The sequence below is a fragment of the Natator depressus genome, chromosome 9, assembly GCF_965152275.1.
Source record: "Natator depressus isolate rNatDep1 chromosome 9, rNatDep2.hap1, whole genome shotgun sequence".
NCBI lineage: Eukaryota > Metazoa > Chordata > Testudines > Cheloniidae > Natator > Natator depressus.
Genome location: NC_134242.1, coordinates 30,762,361 through 30,784,173, shown reverse-complemented (window position 1 = coordinate 30,784,173; position 21,813 = coordinate 30,762,361). Strand labels below are relative to the sequence as shown.

Sequence of the window (21,813 nt, the reverse complement as noted above, 5' to 3'; positions counted from 1 at the left end):
GTTAGCCTACAATACGATGCATTTGTATTTGGCCATTAGGTGAAACACACCACCTAACTTGATGGAAAGGTAACACATATCAAATTGCCCTAGTACAAAAATGCTTTTATCCAAAAATGGATCACAGTTTCTAAGGGTGAGTAAATACTTGCTATGGGTTACCAAGAGCTGTATGTTTGCTGTTTCCTGAATTAATAGGAGTAATTTTGTGCAGTTTTCTTAAGAGCTTTAAAGGGTGAAGACATAACAGCTTTGAAAGCTTTTATTCTTTATTATTATTACTTGGCCTCTTTTCTGACCTGGAAAACTTGAGCTTGGTCTGGAAAATTCTTTCTTTCTACTTGCCATCTTTGAGCAAATAGTCAGTGTGGCCAAAGAGAGTGTTCATTCACTTTTGTTTTGATGCTCTATCTTCAGCTTAAAAGAGGGGAGACGGCTGGCAGGACATTCTCTATGAGACTCCCTTGATATGCAATGTGCTTCTCTCAAGCCAGTCCAAATAAACCCTACTCTATTGACCTCATGCCTCATTGTATTCAGAATTAAATTCAAAACTCATCTCTTTGATTTGGCATTCCATCCCCTGAGTCAACTTTACACAAACAGGTACATCCCATGTTTACTGCGTAATCACCCCTCCCAACACACATGCATGCATGAACAAAAAATATGCTCCCCACCAAAAATGCACAACAGAAAACATCTCACCTTTTACAAGCTGGAAAGGAGAAGAGATATACTGCTGTTGATGTTTCTATTTTTATATATTTAGGAAGCATTCAGCACAGTGAGGTGGTGCCACTTGAGTCCCTAAATATATAGATCATGCATCTAGGAAAGCCCTTCTATTCACTCAGAGTTTGGTGCGAGTTAAGATGATCAGAAGGATTTTGAGAAGGTGGGGAAAGAGGATGTTTTTCTTTTTAGACTGACTTTTTTTTGGGGGGGGGAGGGCTGGGAAATGCGGTATTGTTGTTTTTATGGATGTATTGTGTTTTTAGCTATAAGTACCCACAGACCAGAATAGGCACTTCTTATATTTATAAATCAAAATAAATATTAAATCTCATCCCTGTTCCCAGTATCCCTGACCTAGGATTACCCAGTCCTAGAGAACTACCTTCTTGCATAGAGCTCCACCCCAAAAAATGGATTTTTAGTACCCAAGTACCAAAGTCAAACCAGTATTTTTATTAGGACCCTATATGGTCAATCATATAATTACTACCTCACAAATAGGCCTTAAGATGAGAGTAATAATCTGAGATCTCTTAGATGGTCAGTTTACCTTCCTTTTTCCCACTAAAACATATACATGTCACTTAATATTTGACAACTCAGGTACTGGAGAGAGAGAGAGAGCTCAGTTTACTGAAACCCTCTACTGATCTATAGAACAAAGGTAGCCAGTCAGCAGCTGTGCAAGCTTCTTCACATGATGCTGTCCAAATACATGAACCCTCACTCTATGGACCATGTCTAAATGGAAGAGTACAATTTAGCCTTTGTCCATCTCTGCTGTGAATGTAAATTAAGTCTTTTTTGACATTAAAATTTTAACCAAATCAGGTGACTGGTCACAACATGATTGTCACCTGAGCTGATTACACTATGCTTAAAAATTGTAGTGCAAACAATTGGATCCAATCTACACTGCTATATTGAACTCTGGATCGGGGATAACAATGGTCTAATCAGGTCTCCTGACTTAATTTTAGTTGTACTACTGACGAGACCCATCTCTGTTAGAACCTGGGTTGAGGTACGATGACATTTCACATAGACTACTAGATAGCCATTTAAACATAACCACTGCGAATCACTGACTTGGATTTGAACCAAAGACCTTGCACAGAATTAAAAATACTGTATCTCGTTACCCTTCCTTGATGAATCCAGTCCCTTAATAAGTTTGTGTTCTAAAAAGGATCTTGATACAGGAATTGTCTTGTAGTCAGAGTGGGCTCCCTAATCATCTATGTCTAAATGTTTATATTTCTTAAGAAGTCTTCTCAGTGAAGAATGAACTAAAATTGTGACTTTCCAGTGCTGTCTACTATTTTAGACCTAATGTCCTGCATTGTATTCTGTTCTACTGGGTTATAATTGTATGACTGCTGTTCCCCCAAGACCTCCATAAAAACATGAGCTGTAGCCCAGTCTATCTCAGTGAGCAGAACTTTGAATTAAATTAATAAATCCGTACATGTTCAGTACTAGGAACTGTGGAACCATCCATTTGCCTTTTCCCATTTAATTAAATGTGAAAAACAGACATTTATGTCAGTACTGCAATGTCATAAACAAAGTGGGTGAGATTCTGCCCTCTGTAGAACTGTGCAACTTGATTGATTTCAGGACTTGATCCATTCTACTTAATATGTAGACATTCTATATTGTGCATGCAGGATAAGAAACAGGTGTTTTGCTAAATATCCCCAGTTACAGTGTTTGTGTTATGATTACTGTGCACCATAATTATTATTCCAGTGGCGGTCCTGCACAATTCAGGGAACTTCAGTAGCAAAATAACTGTAATTTATTGTCATGTGGATTTTTTTGTTGTTTGTGTGCTTTAGTACATGGTCTATTGCTTGTTGACATGCTCCAATGCCTACTTGATGGAACCATTACTCACCCACATTGGTTTGAAAAACTAAGCATTTTTTACTGTAAACAGACTATCTTAGAGTGAATAACAGGGATATAGAAAGTTATGAGGACAGGAACTTAAGGAACACTGCTGTAATTGAACATAATACACTGTGCTTAGGTATATATTTATAATATACTTACAAACCCTGCAGTCTTTGTTTAGGCAAAACTCCCATTGAAGTCAATGGGTGGGAGGTAAGTTTTGGTGCTCCACGAGTTAACATAAATGTGTGAAATTTTCTTTAGCAGGAAGTCAGTGGGTTTAGTGCCAGAGAAAAGATTTCAGGGTTTGCCCTTCAAGAACTGGTTAAGGTACACGTAAACGTCAGAGGTAATAAACTGGCAGTTTACTTTCATTGCTATTATTAACATGTGTTGCAATCAGATATAATAACCTGTTTCTGATGCCCTTCAGGTTGTTCCCATTCTTTCCCCTCAAGTCACAATAAAGTCAGTTTGGTCATATTTCAATTTGCATCCGCCTCCTACATCAATGGAAGTGACTGTAGTAGAGATGTGTAGATCTATGGGCTTCACCTGGAGGTGGCAGTTCTAACTCAGTGCATCAGCCAGCCTACCCCTGCTTCCCCCAGACTGATATTGACTGTGTCTGGGGCTGCCTCTGCTGGTTCAGGATGCCCTGGCAATGTGGCACTTACATGTGGCTTGTGATATTCTAGCTCTGCTCCAATTAGGTTTACCACCTCTGGGTTCCTCAAGCTGGTCTCTGCTTCTTTCAGGAATGAAAACTTTCTTTCTACCCTGGAATGAAAGCTTATTCCAACCTTTACCTTTATGACTTGACACTGGAATATGGCCTAGCAATCTTGTACACTTTCAAAATGTCTGTCTTCTCCTTGTCATGTAATTTTAGCAGAGCATGTGAGATTTATGATCTGTAGAATTTGTATTTATTTTTACAAATCTCTCTCTGTGTATGCACAAGTATATAAAAACTTCTTTAATCAGACCTCATGATTCCAGCAGATATACTCATGTCCCTGGTCACCTGGACACGTTGAGGGCATTTTCTTGGGCAGTATCACATGTTGGTCACTCTTGGATATAAGATTCCAGACTTGAAGTACTTTTCATTTAGTTCAGTAAGGCAAATCTTATTAGAAATGGATAAAAGATACAAAGTTCAGGGGTATTTGAATAAGGATTTTGATTTGGGCCCATCTCTAAATCCTATGTGTGTGTCTTGGTTTTTGTTTTTAGAGTGATTGAAATGTGAAAACAAAGGAGAGAAACAGGTAGCGGGGAAGGAAGAAAGTGGAGGCCAAAAAAAAAGTTTGCAAGAGCCAACATATTTGGGCTAATTTTTTCAAAGTATTTGTTCATTATAATTCCCTGGAGAAAGAAAAGGAGTACTTGTGGCACCTTAGAGACTAACCAATTTATTTGAGCATAAGCTTTCGTGAGCTACAGCTCACTTCATCGGATGCATAGCTGTAGCTCACGAAAGCTTATGCTCAAATAAATTGGTTAGTCTCTAAGGTGCCACAAGTACTCCTTTTCTTTTTGCGAATACAGACTAACATGGCTGTTACTCTGAAACCAATAATTCCCTGGATAATTTTCGTAAATGATTCTTTCTTCAGTAATGCATTTTGTTTCATCTGCTTTGATGAGTCAGTGTATTCCCTAGCTTACTAAGCCTCCTCTATCTGCTGTCCCTGTTGGCCCTTCCTCTGACAAGTTTCAGCTGCTTTAGGCTGCCACAAGTGGCAGACTGTCAACTGCTTGTGGCCCTGCTTCTGCAAGAGAGGAAATGTCTGTGGCCCATATGGCTCAGATTGCAAGATCAGGGCCTTGGAGACTATGTTTGAAGGCTTAGTATAGTATCTCATTAGAGAACAAGGGCCATATTCTGATTCTCTTCTCTCCTGGATCTCTGTCTTTTATGGCTGTAGTTTTGTAATTACAGAGACAATTTTGTGCCCACAATTATTTATAGGTTCAATGACAATCCTTTATAGTTCTAAGTAACTGATTTAAAGACAAGGAAGCCACTGACTGAGTATTCATTATGAATGCTCAAGGGAACTTTGACACTGGAATTTGGAATTAACCCTTACATCACCTCCATCTGCCAAGCCTTTGATTTGTTTACCTTCTGGAATCTCTGCACATCATATTTTTTTCCTGGGCATTTGAAGAGATTGGTGAGGGGTACAGGGTAGTTGGGTAAGGTTTTGTAACAATTATGGCGACATGTCTGTCCATCGATTGGTTGTTGTTTTGTATCTGATAAAGTGGAGATTAATTTATTGTAAAGGTACCCAAAATGTCACACCAGATGGATGCTTCGAGTTGTTACGTATTGAAAGAATAAATAAATTTGCTGGGCCATTCAGCTATTCAGACATCTAAGTGACATTTATTGCACCAATAAATAATTGCTGGCACAAATACACAAGCCAGTTTTAAAAAATTTTATGTGTTTAGATGCCTATTGGTGTAGCTGTTGGTCCCAGGATATATGAAATAGAAAGTGGGTGAGGTCATCATTTATTGGACCAGTTTCTGTTGGCAAAAGAGACAAGTTTTCAAACTTACACAGTGTTCTTCTTCAGGTCCAATAAAAGATAGGACCTCACCCAACTTGTCCCTGTGTGTTTGCAGTTATTCTGAGTTATTTTCTCCATTTCTGGGGTAATCCACCTTTATTTTTCTTTATTTATTTATGTGTTTATATTTTGGAGCTAAAATAATACACTGCTTTTCTACAACACTTCCTCAGTAGATTGCAAAGCACTTTAAGTATCATTATCCCCATTTTACAGATGTGAAAACAGGCACAGAGCTGAAATGACATTTAGGTGTTGGAAGTTTTCAGTTGCACTAGGCAACACTAAATTCAACGGGTTACTAAAAATTGAAGTGCTCTTGGCTGTTCCGTGGCTGTAACAGGCCCAAACACTAAAAGTGCTTTTCAGCTGGAACAGAAGTCGTTTTAATGGAGTTAACTGAAGAAAACCAAGACACTGATAATCTGTGGAAAAACTTCAGTGTGTGCTGTCTAGAACGTGCAAAGACAGTTCTAATAATGAAATCGAAAAGGGAAGAAAGGATTAGCAATGCTACTTGATCAGCAGCTCAAAAGAGTAAAACTCATGTCTGCTAAGACATGTGAAGAGACAGTGGCATGAATAACACAAAGATCTAGACAGAGGTTAAAAAAAGGAGTGCTTGAAAAGGTAAAAAGATAACAGAAAACATCAAGAGGCTGACGATGCTAGTCAAAGAGGTGGCTTTACAAACTTGAATGAGACTATCAAATAGCTAACAGGGAACTTTAGCAGTACCTAGGACCATATTAAAGATTCAAATGAAAAGACTTAATATAGAAGAAGAACAAAGGTAAAGACGAGCAGAACATGTTCAGCCTGTTTTAAATAGATAAAACCCAAGCTAACTATCAGAAATACACAGTGAAGACCTACCACTTGAGCTTGATGTTGATGTAGGAGATATTACAGCAGAAAAAATGAATACTTCAGTAAATTCAAAAATGGGAAAGCAGCTGGAGAAGCTGCTTAAAGCAAGTGACCAACCGTCCTCCATACTTTCCTTGCGTTGGAGAAAAGAATCCAACCAAGTGTTAGATAGGCCTTAGAGTAAAATAGTCAAAGACCTTACCAACTGTAATAACTGGAATCGCAGTACTCTCCATGCCTGGAAAATCATGTGCAACATCACCCTATAAATGTAACAAGAAACAAATATAATCTTCAACTTAAAGAGGATCAAGCAAGTTTTACATGGTTGAGATCATATGCAGACCATGTTGTTCTCAGACATATTATAGAACAAATTGTGGAGTGGCAAGTACCATTTGTGATGACTTTTGTAGATTTCCAGAAGGCTTTTTGGCAGCATACACAGAGACAGTCTTCAGAAAATTATGGCATACTACAGCACAAATAGAGCAATCAAGTATCTCAATAATGCCAAATGTACAGTCCGAGATGGTGACATCTGCCAATGGTTTGCAATGACAACTGGATTAAAGCAAGGGCATATGATGTCCCCACTGTTTGCAATGCATTGAGTGTGTCATGAGGAAAGTAACCACAGCAGGAAACCAAAGAATTTTATGGAGAAATGATAAAGCACAATTGGATGACCTCATTTTTTGCTGATGAAATTGTCCTGTTTAGTTCAACACATCATTTAATGGAAGAAAAGACCCAGCCTTTGGCAGATACTGCAAAACAAGTTTGGTTTATTCATCAAGTGGAAGACCAAATAAATATATGGTTATCAGTGTCCCAAACATAACCACTGGAGTAGATGAAGAAACGCTAGAAGTAAGCCATTTTATCAGCCTAGGGAATGAGTTGTGCAGTGATGGTGACACCAAGCTAAAAGTCAAGCAATGAATATCAAAAACAGCAAATAACTTTTATAACTTGAAAAGATTTGGAAAAGTAACATGACTGATGCTGACACAAAATTATGATTTTTTAACACTGGCATCTTGTTTGTTTTCCTGTATAGAGCAGTGTCATGGAAATCCACAACAGAAATTAAGATAAACAACTGTAGAAAATCTTCAGAGTCCATTGGAAAGACTTTCTTATAACACCAGAAATTCTAAGTAGAGTAAACCAATCTAAAGCATAAAATGTGGTAGGGAAATGAAGGAATTTAGGACATGATTTAAGAATGCAACCAACATGACTTCTATGGCAAGTGATAATATGGACACCACATGGAAAGAGAAAGAGGGCAACCTAGAAAAACATTACCCATAATAATAAAGAAAGAAGCCAGGTTAATCGAGATGATATTCAGAAGCTTGAACAGAGTAGCACATGAATGAAATAAATGGTGGAAACTGGTGGATGCCTTATGCACCTGAGTGCAGGAGGATCCATAGATCTCCTGAGGTCAAATCTTTCTTTCATTGATGCACTATTCAGACCTCCCCTCACTCCCTTCAGCTCTTAGGCTTTTCCTCTTCACCCTTCACAGTTCGAATTTCTCTCTTACAGGGTCTCAAACACCAACATCCCAGAATCCTGTAAATTCTAAAAAGATTAGAAATAAAATAGTAGCTGTTCTGGTACTGTTCCAAAGAACCTGACCTGGGTGAAATTATGGCTTTTGTCGGTCTTGGCTTCATTTAATAAAAATACTGAATTTGAACTTCTGTGTGTGTGGTGGCTTAATATCCCAGCACAGGGATGTGAAGCATGTTCTCTGAGTTGCCTGCATGCCTTAATAAGTTAGAGACCCATACTATTCTGTGAGTTAAATGAGTTTTAGCTGTGTGAAAAAAAAAGAGTTTTAGCTCATTCTGTAGGTAAGCTTTAGATTTTATTTTTGAATGTAAAACAAGAAAGATGATTGTTAAGCATGAGGCATATCTGTTGTTGATCTGTTTTTGGTCCAGGTTGGTCTAGTTCCTTACGTGCCCCAATTATCTGATTGGCACATGAAGATTGAGGGATGTGTAGGGGGGGCTTCAAGCCCCCTGTGCAAGTCAGAGCAGCCCGGAATCTTCTTTACAACTTGCAGTCGCTTGCAGGGGCCCCTTGCACTCCTTACACACTCATCAGTCAGGATGGCATGGCACAGAGTTGCTTCAATACCAGTCAAGAATTCTCCTATGCAAGGGTGAATTCCCAGCTGCCCTTTTAAGGAAGCTTTCCAGCCCCTTTGCACTGCCAGAGTGCGACAAATGGATCAGAACAGGGGCCAAAGATCTGTAGTTTGTAGTTATTGATATTAACTGCAATTTGTAGTTACTGATATTAACACTTAAAATATTTGTATTGTATGAAAGGAAAACTAAACTTTAACAATTTCAACTACATTGAATTTCCCAAAAGCAGCACTATATCAAGCTATTTTCATCCTATCGTAAAATCATCTCTTATGTTTGTTCACTGCTTTGTGGTTTTTTTTTTTTTAAATATATTTCCATATGTATGTGTTTAATAAGCAATTATCTTCACTATTTCCTTGTCAAAGCAGACCAAACAACAGTGTTTAAACACTATATTCTGTAAATCTAGTTTGGTATAGTGCATGGAAGCATTTCTATATTTTTCCCCCCAGTGAAATATTTTTTCTACATATGGTATACTAGAATTAAATGAAGTCTTTGAGAAACTTGCAAAGGCAGAGAGTCTGCCTTCACTGTTAGAAAGACTTAGGACCAAATATCATTAGCAAAAAGCACATTTCAGGAGCATTTTAATGTATACAATGAGGGTGTAGGTGTATAGGTTTTATTTTAAAGAAACAGTCTTTATTTAAAGTACTTTGCTTTGTGGATCTTATAAACATTAACATAATTTTTCACAAATGTAAAATATATTGTACGAAAATTCAGAGTAAAAAAACTAAAGGAAAGAGAAACAAGCCCTAAAAAGTGAGTGAAAGATGACACTCGGAACATAGCCTGTCAGAGCCAGGAAATTGTCATCCTGCAGCAATACATAGGTCTGTAATTGTCTCCAGCTCTGCTTCACACCACCCATATAGAGTTGCCTGGTACATACAATCATTTCATAGTCTTTTGTCACCTGAATAACTCTTAAAAAAGCAAAACCCCCGAAATGTCAAATTTGTGGAGTCCTCATTTATATTCTGCTCTTTCAAGATCAACATATTAAAATTTAAAATCTGAAAGTGAAGGCATGTGTTCAGGCTCAAAGTTGCGCAGTATATTTTAATCTGATTTAAGTCGAATAAGAACTTACAATAACAAATACCTTAGGATCCCTATTGCATACAATAACCTTGCAGCACTTTATATTTTTGCTTTATCTAAAAAATTCTATGATGAAAGCTCCCTCCTTATTCCTGCAATATAAATACAAGCTAATATCTTATACTGTGTCTTAAAGCCGTTTATTTGCTGAATATTTATGGGAGTTCTGGGCATTTTTTTTAATCCAATCCCTCTGGCTTGTAGTGAAAAATTGGCATGAATTTGCAAACTGGAGGTTGCACAGATACAGTGTAGTATGGAAACAAAAACGCATCGTTTAATTCTGCTTTCAATACTAGATTGCTGCTGATAAATGGCACTTTAAATCCAGAATCCAAAACTGATTATTCATCAGGTTATTGCAGTATAGTTATTTTATTGAGAAATATCATGTAATTTTTTTTAAAGAAACCAAATAGTCCAATTCACTCTGGACAATATTGTTAAATTATTATTCCTGATATTAAGCCAATTCATAACAGTTTACATAGCCCTCCAGTAATGGTAATGGCTTAATAATAAATTACTGTGATTGAGGAATTGAAAGTCTGTTAGCATGAAAGTTTTCAAACAATGAATTCAAATCAAGTCCTGACAAATGATACCAGCATTTTGCTTTTAGCACTTGCTATAAAGTGTGTGCCGCTCTTACTGCATCGTAGTCGTGGAATTTCTGCTTACTAATTTGTTAATCAAGCAGCAGAAATAGTCTCAGGAGCCTGCATTTGACAAATGGATGAAGTTGAAACCTCTGCCCTTTTGAGTGGTAACTAAGTATTGCTATTGAACTCAAATCAGAGATGTTGGTGTCTTATTATTTTCTATATGTAGGCATTGATGCCCGCATCCACACACTCTGTCATGTGATACTGTCCTAGAGTTGCTTTCTTCTAATACTGAACAAGTTACTTGACTAGAATAAGGAAAATATAATTAACCGAATGCTGCTCCTTCTTTCTCTTTCCTTCCCTTTCATTGCAAAGCCTGGAAATTCCCTGGTCCCTCCTGGCTGGCTTTCTGCTGTAGATTTAAAGAAACAGTACATACCTCTTCAAAACCATACAATTTCTTGTAATGTTGTACTGTGTTGTGACTGTTTTCAGTACTAAGAAAGCATCAGCAAATAAAAATTTCCAGCACCGATGGTCCTTTCCACACCTGCTGTTCTCTAGATATTAAATACCGTTTGTTATTACAAATCCCTTGCGACCAGCCTGATGCCAGTCAGATGCTTTCTCTGTCACACTGCCAATTGTCAGAGCACTGACCCTTCCTCTCTGTTCTAAGTTGTTGATCAAGTCATACAACTCATGAAGAGAAAAGACATTAAAATATATTTGTGTTTAACCATGTAGATTCTGTGTAGGAGAATATTGGGTTTTTGTTCCCTGGGCTTTTCTCTTTAAATTCTAGATAAAATCATGGTCGGGGAACTAAAGTAATGTGTTGTCTTCTGGCCCAGATTTGGCATGCAGATAGACTATAACTTCTATTCTACCACTTTCTTTCCTAATTATAGTTTGTGAAGAAGGTAGCCAAAGGATTTCATCCTCCTTTTGTGGTGAGCTGGAAACAACTGCCAGGAATATTCCTCTTCAACCAGCAATGAAGGAATTAATTTGTGAGTAGAGTTGCCTTCTGATATGAGTATTTAATATTGTTGCTAGGCTCAGCCAATTTCGTGTTCAACTCAGATCTCTTTTCCAGTATCTGTCATTCATTAGCAACTTTTGCAACGAACAAGGACAAATTCACAGTGGGAGGTTCCTACAAAGAATTACTCTGGCATTTTTGTACCGTCCATGTTTCTAAGCAACCAATGGCTGGAGAAAAAGCCTCTGTGGTGATTAGATGTTGCACATTAATACTACATTCTGCTATTGAAAATGAGGTCTTATTTGTGTACCAACTTTGTCACCCTTATATTGAGTTAGGCCAGGTCTATACAAGGAAATTAGGTCTGTGTAACTACGTCACTCAGGAATGTGAAAAATCCATGCCTGTGAACAATGCAGTCAGACGGACTTAACCCACAGTGTACACAGCACTAGGTCGATGGGAGAATTCTCTTGTCAGCCTAGCTACAGACCTTCAGGTAGGTGGAGTACCTACGCCGATGGAAGAAGCCTTCCCGTTGGCATAGGTAGCCTCTTCACTGAAGCGCTACAACAGTGCATCTGTAGTGGTGCAGCTGAGCCACTATGGACAGGGCGTTAGTCTCAATGAGATTGTTAGGATTGCCAGCTTGGAGGGTACTGCTCAAAATAAGTGAGAGTTAGCAGAATTTGGCCCCTGTAATACAGAAAAACAAGATCCGCAATAACATCTCTATTGCCTGCCTTTTTGTACCTCCCAAGATCAGAAATGAGGGATTTAAGATATTTGATCTTCACAATCTCACAAAACAAATAATTTGATTTTTACTTTGTATTTTTACTTTATCTTATGTATTAGACTGTGTGTGTATGTGTATGCATTTCCCTCCCCCGCACCGCCCCTTTCCAGCTGAGGCTTTTGATAGTTTCCAGTAGATAAATCTTTGCTGTGTGTGTTTGAGATCACAAATTTGCCTCTTAAATCAGCCTTTGTACTAAATGATTGGAGAATAACTAATGTAACACTGATTTAAAAAAAAAAAAAGACTTCAGAGGCAATCCTGGCAATTACAAGCCAGTAAGCCTAATTTCAGTAACAGCAAAGTGGTTGAAACTATAATAAAGAACTATCAGACATGTAGATGAACGCGATCTGTTGGCGAAGAGTCAACACAGCTTTTGCAAAGGGAAATCATGCCTGCTAATTATTATAATTCTTTGAGGGGGTCAACAAGCTTGTGGACAAGGATGATCCAGTTGATATAGGGTACTTGTATTTTTAGAAAGCCTTTGACAAAGTTCCACACCAAAGGCTCTTAAGCAAAGTAAACATATGAGGAGAGATTAAAAAGATTGGGACTGTTCATCTTAGAAAAGAGACAATGAATGGGGGTTATGATAGTGGCCCATAAAATCATAGGGAGGTGTTATTTACCTTTTCACATAACACAGGAACCAGCACCACCCAATGAAATTAATATGCAGCAGACTTAAAGCAATAAAAAGTAAGTACTTTTTCATATATGCCCAGTCAACCTGTGGAACTCATTGTCAGTGGATATTGTGAAGGCCAAAAGTATAACTGGGTTAAAAAAAATTAAGTTCATGGAGGATAGGTCCATCAATGCCTATTAGCCAAGATGATCAGGGACATACCCCATAGTCTGGCTTTCCCTGAGTCTCTCACTGCCAGAAGCTCTGACTTTTCAACAGCGGATGGATCACTCAATTAAATCATCCTTTTCTGTTCATTGCCTCTGAAGCATCTGGCAGTGGCTACTGTTGGAAGACAGGCTACTGAGCTAGATGGACCATTGGTCTGACCTAGTATGGCCATTCTTACATTTTTATATTCACAAGGAATTTCTACCTAAGAACTCTGTCAAATGTCAGTGGTCCCTGATAGCATTCTTTGTTGTTAGTGATAACATACAAAATAATACAGATTTTAGTGTTTATTGTTTATCTGTGGTCTTGAAGTGTGCTGGTTCTAAGTTTCTAGCATCTTTTCAGCATGTAAGTTCAAACATTGCCAGAGGCAAGTGTTCTTTATATGACTAGCCTTTTTCATTGCCCTGTTCAATAGATGAACTGGAAACTAAGTTTGTATTCTTCTGTGGAACTCTGTTTAATGTGGAGTGAGCAAGCACTCTACAGCCTCAAGAATATAACAGATCCAGGCACTGAGGGTATGTCTACATTGCAATTAGATACCTATGGCTGGCCCATGCCAGCTGACTCAGGCTCATGGGGCTGGGGCTAAGCGACTGTTTAATTGTGGTGTAGACATTTGGGCTAGGTCTGCAGCCTGAGCTCTGGGATCCTCTCACCTCACAAGGTCATAGAGCCCAGGATCCAACCTGAGCCCAAACATCTACATGGTAATTAAACAGCCCCTTACCCTGAGCCAGCTGGCATAGACCAGTTACAGATTTTTAATTGCAATGTAGATATATCCTAAAAGTTAATGCTCATAGCTGTGCACTCAAATTGTGGGCTCTACTTTCCTGCACCTTCAAAACTGGCATTCTAGGAAACCACTCAGTTCATATATCTTTGTGCTGTGATCTGTAATTTATAAAAAAGAGACTTACAGACAAATAAAACTAGCATAGCTTAATTCTGAAATACACTTTACAGGGTCTTGAAGCTGCTTCTGTTATTGTCAATGGAAAAGCACCCATTGACTTCAATGCGCGCAGTTGTTTTTCAGATATCCATTTTGGTAACGCTCAAAGTAAAGACATATCTGAAGAACTTACAGAGCTGTATGTTTTAGTGTATTAACTGAACAGCACTTTATAATGGAGTTAAATGTGTGCTTTTGTTTTAGTTCCTCTTTCATGTACGTACCTTATTTATTTATTATTTTGTTAGAGATACAGCAATTTCCTTAAATTTGCGATAGAAAACGCAAACCAACAGCATGTAGATCCATGATACAAATCATGCAAATGAAGTGAGCTACAGCACGCTCCTACTGACGACATGAAAAAATTGCCATTTAAGTGTATATCTCCTGAGTGTTCCTGAGAGAATAGAGTCTACGATGTTTCCACTTTAAATAAAAGTCAGGTTGGATTTTCAGAAGAGCACCTAAATAATAGTTAGATTTTCATGAAAGCTCAACAACCTTCATACTAAATTATGTTGGTTTTTTTTAAGTATCACTTGTTCAGGTGCCTAAATGGGAACTGAGTTCTTGAGCTCTTATCAAATTTCTGCAGTTCCTTACTTCCGATTTATATTCATTACTATCAACGTCTCCTTTCTTCCGTTTGTTATATATTATTATTTTTCACTTCTGCCTTCTCTTCCCCTCTAACCAGGTTGTTTTTAAACCAGCACAACTTTCTTCCTCAGTTGTGGGCTTGTGGCTTTTTGGTCATCTAGTAAGGTGTTCTTAAATGATTCCCAATTATTCACATTTTTCTGATTAAATTCTTCCTCCCAGCTGATCTGGCTCATAATTGTTTTCAGCATTATGAATTTGGCCCTGTTAAAGCTCCAAGTATATATATTACTCATTTGGACTTATTCCACTTGCATATTGTAAATGTGATCAAGTCATGATCACTTATACCTAAGATACCATTGGCTTTTAGTTCTCTGATCAGTTCCTCTTTATCTGTTAGGAAAGGGTCTAATACAGAATTCCCCTGTGTTGGATGCAACACTTTTTTGAGTTAGGAAATTATCTATAATGTTTAGAAATTCCAAGGATGTTTTAGTACTGGCAGCATGAGACCTCCAACATATGTCACTCAAATTGAACTCACTCATGATCACAGTGTGTTTGGGTGTAGTTGGTGTTGGGGTTTTTTGTTATAATGAAGCAGAGGGTGAAAGATTAAACGGTGGAACCATTTGCACAAGTTGAAAGGACTTTAGCGAGAATGAAAGTAGTGGTTTTAATGTCCAGATACCCTAAACCAGTGCATTCATGTAGCCTTCACACCCTGGTAAATAATAATTAAAAAAACCCCAAGTTTTCATATAGAATAGCTGAGTAGCTCGAATGATAAAATATTAACACTCTTTCTGCTTGTGGCTCTAAACATCATTTCCCACTAGCTGTTGACTTTTTCTCCAACTTTGCAGCAGTTCAGTGGTATTGCAATTTTTAAAACGTCCCTTGCAAGTTGTGATGGAGTTCTGAAATATTCTGCACAAAATAAAATGTAGGTTTTCTTTCAGCTGCAAAGTAGTAACAGGCCATAGAATTTAAATGGGGGAAAAATCTCTGTCAGCTGCTAACTGGGTTTAAAACAATTAGAAAATAAAGGAAAAAACATTATTCTTCATCAGATGCCTAAGTGGTATAAAGTGACTTTCTTGGATTTTTGTTCAATTTTTTAAGGTTGAGTAGTGGGGGAGAGGGCACAAAGTAACACGGGTGCATAATGCTTCAGCAGGGGCAGGGAGTCGGCAGAGATCCCTGTTCTGACTCGACTCCCCTCCCTCAATGAGCCAGTCAGAATAAGTTGCATCCCATAAAGTGATGTTCAGTGTCTAAGTACTTGTGACCATTAAGATTCTATGGATGAAATCCTGGACCCATTGATGTTAGTGGGATTTTTGCTATTGACTTCAATAGGGCCATAATTTCACCCTGTGAGTCAAAATGCCTCTAAGTGCTTCTTCTGAGACAGTACCTAAAAGATGCAGTCAGGCCCTAAATGTTCTAAATCTTTGGACCTAATTCAGCTCTCAGTTATGTCCAGGCCACTACAATGACTTCAGAGGAGTTGCTTGGTTGTAATATAGCTGAGTAAATACATCTAAAAATGGCCACAACAAACTGAGAAAAATGACAAATTGAGTTTGCTTTCCCTGAATATCCTAGTGAATGAGTTTCTTGGTGAGAATGCTCATGGAAACAGTGAACTTTAAGCAAATATTGGAAAATATTAATGGAAAAAATAAATATTGAACTCAGTCACAGACCTAATTCTGAACATTATGCACACGTTACTTTTCCCTGATAACAATACCATGTGATTTACCTGTCTAAGCTGAGCTACCACAGTAGGTGCTTTGGATATTGAATACTGCTTGTAAACAATCTACAAACCAAAAAGTATTTGAAGAAAATATTCTGTAAGTAGTTTCTAATAACAAATTTAAGAAAATAATAAACTTCCCATGAGTAGAAAAGGTATTAGATTTGTTCAATAAATGATTTGGTATGAATTCATTCAGCATCACCTGCAACTGAAAGAGGAATTTGGTCTCCCTCATTTGGCCATCCTCACTTTTTACTTTTTTACTCCCCACCATACTCCCTCTCTTTACATCTTCTGTACTCAGGGCTAGCTCAGTCCTAAGCGCTGAGAACTCTAGCCCTGCTCTAGTAAAGCACTTGAATACATGCTTAACTTTAGACATGTGAGCAGATCCTTTGAAGTCAATGCCATTAGTCACACGCTCAAATTTAAGCATGTGCCTAAAACTTTGCTGGATCAGGGCTGGAGTGCTCCGTACCTTGAACATTGAGCCCTTAAAGTTGTGCCCCTCCACAGGACACTTCACGAACTCTTAGTTCTTACATCCACTTTTTGCCCTTTACATATGATGTAGCACATTATGTAACTTCCTTCAGAATTTACCGTAATAATAATACAGTGATTTGTTATACAGTTAGTGGAACATGAGTTAAGTGATCATGTTTGGAACCAGAACAAATTGGTTGCCTAGTAGCGTTGCCTCTCCTTGTTACAGGATGAAAAAAAGTTACTAGAACCTTTTGGATCATTTAAAGCAGGGGTGGGCAAATTATGGCTCCGGGGCCGCATACGGCCCTTCAGACATTTTAATACGGCCCTCAAGCTCCTGCCGGGGAGCAGGGTCCAGGGCTTGCCCAGCTCCGGCGCTCCAGCCAGGGAGCAGGATTGGGGGCTGGTCCTGCTCCGTGCATGCCGTGGCTCCGCACGGCTCCCAGCAGCAGTGGCGGTGGCATATCCCCCCTCTGGCTTCTATACATAGGGGCAGCCAGGGGGCTTCTCACACTGCCCCCGCCCCAAGCGCAGCCCCCGCAGCTCCCATTGGCTGGGAACCGTGGTCAATGGGAGCTGCAGGGGCGGCACCTGCGGACGGGGCAACACACAGAGCTGCCTGGCCACGCCTCCCCATAGGAGCCAGAGGGGGAACATGCCACTGCTTCTGGGAGCTGCTTGAGGTAAGTGCTGCCCAGAGCCTGCACCTCTGGCCTCCTCCCAGGCCCCAACCCCCTGCCCCAGCCCTGATCCCTCTCCCTCCTTCCGAACCCCTTGGTCCCAGCCTGGAGCACCTTCCTTGCCCCCCTCATCCCCATCCCATAGTCCGCCCTTCATCCCCCCCACCACTCCAATCCCCTGCCCCAGCCCGGAGCCCCCTCCTGAAACCCGAACTCCTCATTTCTGGCTCCACACCAGAGCCCACACCCCCAGATGGAGCCCTCACCCCAACCCCCAATTTCGTGAGCATTCATGGCCCAGCATACAATTTCCATACCAAGATGCGGCCCTTAGGCCAAAACGTTGGCCCACCCCTGATTTAAAGTAAACACTTAAAACAGGGGTTGCCTGAAGTTGATCCATCATGCAGATTCCTTTGTGCATGTCTGTACAGAAAGATTTGGCTCTAATTATTTTTAAAAGATGATACATTTGACCAGCCTAATTTTGTCATTTAGTTTCTTACCTCTGAAAAACTGTAAACCTTTTAAGATTGATGAATAATTTAACTGTAAAAGTCTCCTGATCTCAGATATTTACTGATGTGTTTAAACTAATTGGCCAAGCCAGTGTTTTTAAAGAGAAAATTATTCAAAGATCTCTGAAGCATATTTCCCAGTCCAGGACTGAAATTTAACTTACTCATGGTATTTCCATTTGTACAGTGTACCCACATAAATAACTCGCATTGGTGACTAGACAGATAAATGACTGTTTGTGTTTTCACATATAGGAATAAAAGCACAATATTTCATAAACCTGTCAATGCTGATTTGTTTTCCCCAGGAATTCTAAAATATGGTTATGGTTGTTGCTTCATGACTCAGCCTGTATTGTCGGTAGATGAAGTTGTGAGGGGTTCACACTCTGACTACTCCCACCCCATCACATTTTTACTGAATTTAGAAGCTTCCTAAAAAGGAAAGAGAAAATAATAAATCAGGACCTAGAATTAAATTTTTGCCTTATTTTATATGTAGAACCCAATGTTTTTTAGGTGGCTTGCAGTCATAGAATAATACAGGTCCCTGCACCGAACAGTTCACACTCCAGATTCTACATTCATAAATATAGGGGAAGGGAGAGATCATTTTGGTCCCCTCTCTCTTCCCCTGCAGGGAGCAGCTGCCAGGAGCGAACTTTCAGGCCACACACCTTGTCTTCTTTCCTTTGTTTTTTCCTTTTCCATCCCATGCCATCCTGTCAACTCCTTCAACCAGAGCAGGGTGGAGTGCTTTGGTATGAGGCCAGTTAGAGTGAAAGGAAGGAGGGCACTTAGAGAATGTCTACAAAGCAACTAGACACCCGCGACTGGACTTCTGAGCTCATGCTGGAGCCTGGGATCTAGGAGGGTCCCAGAGCTAGGGCTCCAGCCCGAGCCTGGAAGTCTACACAGCAATGAAACAGCCCTGCAGCCTGTGTCCTGTGAGCCCAAGTTGGCTGGCATGGGCCAACTGTGGGTTTTTATTTGCTGTGTAGACATACCCCTAGGGTGAACAAGGGCTGGGAAAGATTTTGACTGGAAGCTGGTCAGAGAGGAGAATGGAGAAGGAATTGGAAAATTGAGAGATTGCTTGTTAATTGTTTTGTGACTACTAGTTTGTCCTGTTTTTGGAATGTAAGCTCTTTAAGGCAGCCTTGAAGCTCAGGCTTGGAGACCCACCCCCCTTCTTGGGTTTCAGAGCCCAGACTGCAGCCCATGCAGGACCATCTACATTGCTATTTTAAGCCCTGTAGCATAAGCCCTGCAAGCCCAATTCAGTTGACCCAGCTCTGAGACTTTCTGCTATGGGCTGGGTATTTTTTTTTTGTTTTTGTTTGCAGTGTAGATGTACCCAATGATTCCCCACAACGATTAGGACCTTCTGATACTACCAGAATACAAATAATACCTAATAATAATGGTGTTTTCCCCTTAAAATAAAGTCTGTTATATATCATTAGAAATAGTATCAATTAATCCTTTCTGTTGCAGTCCATCCCACATCTGTTTGTTGGATTGGAGCATGTGCAGAGCAGGGACCCTGTCTGCACATTTGTCTTTAAAGCACTTAGTACACTTTTGGGTGTTATAGAAATATGAATTTCCTCTTAAGGATTTTACAGTATCCCAGACTTCCTAGAATCCTGATGCATGCGATGATGAAGTACATGCAGGCATTCCTGACATTTGGAGCCACTGTTAACTGATCAGAAAACCAGATTAATAAGGTCTCCTGTGCATTCTCACAACCAATTGCCTAATGTGTTCCAAGCCAACAAACTGAACAGAAAATTTGAGTGCACAAGCATGAAGAATCTCTCAACACTACTGAACCAATTTCCTTCAAATGTATCTGTTTACTGTGATTTACAAAACAAGCCAATTTAGAGCACAATCTGTTTTGGCCATTGTTGAGTTATGGATTTGGAGAATTTTTGAATTAAACTTAGAACAAACGTATTATTTTCCAGGTACAAAAGTTCAAGTTGGCTGAATAGATTTCTCTTTAGACTTTTTCAAAATCTCCTCTGGACAAAATAATAAAAATGAAAAATTTCACCCTCAAATCTTTATTATTGGTGGTGATGCTCAAGAAGGAATAAAGAACCCAGTTTCACTTTGAGAGCCCATTTTGAGACTGGAGGACTGGCAATTGTAAACATCCATCTTTTTACTTGTGAAGTAAGCACACTGGTCTGGAAGTAACTGAAAAACAATAAATATGGAGCCTCTCAATGCCTTTCTTTAAAGTCACTTTTCAGATAACTACATAATGTTGATTTCAGATAAAACAATATGGAGAACTTCATTTTACCAAAGAAATTATTTCAAATTTAAGTTCAAAGGTAAGTCCATCTTTTCCTTAATTTCTTTTGATAACCTCTGAGTTGAGAGGTTCTACTGGGATACATGCATCCTTAATCAGTTTTGACATTGAAAGTACAGATACTTTTTGTCCAATGTCTCATTATGCATGTTCTTTCTACTGGCAATTGTTTAATTTAAATGTTGTTTTTGTTTCACCATTACTGCAGCCCTGTGACTCTTCTTATTTGGTACGCCAGCTGCTTTTTTGCATTGCCTGCATTTAGTATTGGCCTTTCCAAAGGAAATAATTTTTCTTATTTACACTCATACAACCCTTTTAAAGTCAATGGAATAGGACTGAAACTCTCAATATCAAACTTCTGCTTAATAATACTAACCCAGAAGTTATATGTTCTATTGCTTAACAGAAATTGTATGTGAGAAGTTACCACAAATGTTTTAATATATTCAGCTGTGATTTAAAATTTTCTAAACTATCTCTGTACTTAGAAAGTTATGTAACAATGCTTAAAGCACAAAGGTCTTTAAGGATTGGTGGCGATGTATTTTTCAGTCTATGAACTGGATACAATTTGCTCATACCAAACAGATCCTGGGCTTTTGTTGGTTGCAGATGACACACAAAATAGGGGAGTGGTAAATATTGAGAAGGTCCGGTTGCTGATACAGAGAAATCAGGATCAGGCCCTCTCAGAGGTCCAGAGAGGCCCGGGCCACTTCCAGCTTTTGAGGCCCCTAGCTACAATAAAAATAAAAAATTATGACACATGAAAACAAAATAAGGCACCAAAAAAAGAGAGAGACATAATTTGAATATTTTTTTATTTAACAAATGCCTTTCACATCTCTGTTTAAATTTGCAGCTCTAAGCTGAGAGTGTGTGTCAATTTTGGTCCGATAGGGATGCACATAAAAAAAAGTTGCAAAACTTATCAAATGCCAAAAAATTAACAAGTGTCTAAATCTGAGGCCCCCTTTGAGCTTAAGGCCCAGGCCAAATGGCCCTCCTGCCCCCCCACCCCCGTTTGGCCCGGATTGGGGTGGCTTGATAAGGTGGGTGCAAACAAACAATATGTATTTTAATATGGCTAAATGTATACATCTTGGAACAAAGAATGTAGGCAATACTTACAGGATGTGGGGCTCTTTGCTGGGAAGTGGGGACTCCTGAAAAAGATTGTGGGGTTGCGGTGGATAATCAGCTGAACATGAGCTCCCAGTGTAACACTGTAGCCAAAAAAACTAATGTGATACTGGGATACATAAACAGGGGAATCTTGACTAGGAGTAAAGAGGTTATTTTACCTTTGTATTTGGCATTGGTGTAACTATTGCTGGAATACTGTGTCCAGTTCTGGTGCCTGAAATTCAAGAAGGATGCTATATGTTGGAGAGGGTTCGGAGAAGAGCCATGAGAAGGATTAAACTATTAGAAAACCTGCCTTATAGTGATAGCTCAAGGAGCTCAATCTATCTAGCTTAACAAAGAGAAGGTTAGAGGATTACTTGATTGCAATCAAGAAGTCCTACATGTGAAACAAATATTTAATAGCAGGCTCTGCAGTTTATCAGAGAGAGGTATGACGTGATCTGATGACTGGAAGCTGAAGCTTGACAAATTCAGAGTAGAAATAAGGCATAAACTTTTAACTTTGAAAATAAGTAACCATTGGAGCAATTTACCATAGGTTGTAGTGAATTCTCCATGACTGGCAATTTTAAAATAACGATTGGATGTTTTTCTAAAGGATATTCTTTAGGAATTATTGGGGTGAAGTTCTATGGCCTGCGTTATACAGGATGTCA

General features: G+C 39.1%; 1 long non-coding RNA gene across 1 annotated transcript in view; it reads left to right on the top strand.

Annotated features, from left to right (window-relative positions):
* Nucleotides 1-21,813, top strand: part of LOC141993422 (uncharacterized) — a 196,213-nt gene that overhangs the window by 61,895 nt on the left and 112,505 nt on the right. The window contains exon 2 of the long non-coding RNA XR_012640851.1: nt 10,905-11,006. This is a non-coding gene — a long non-coding RNA (uncharacterized LOC141993422). The remainder of the gene's footprint in view (nt 1-10,904; nt 11,007-21,813) is intronic.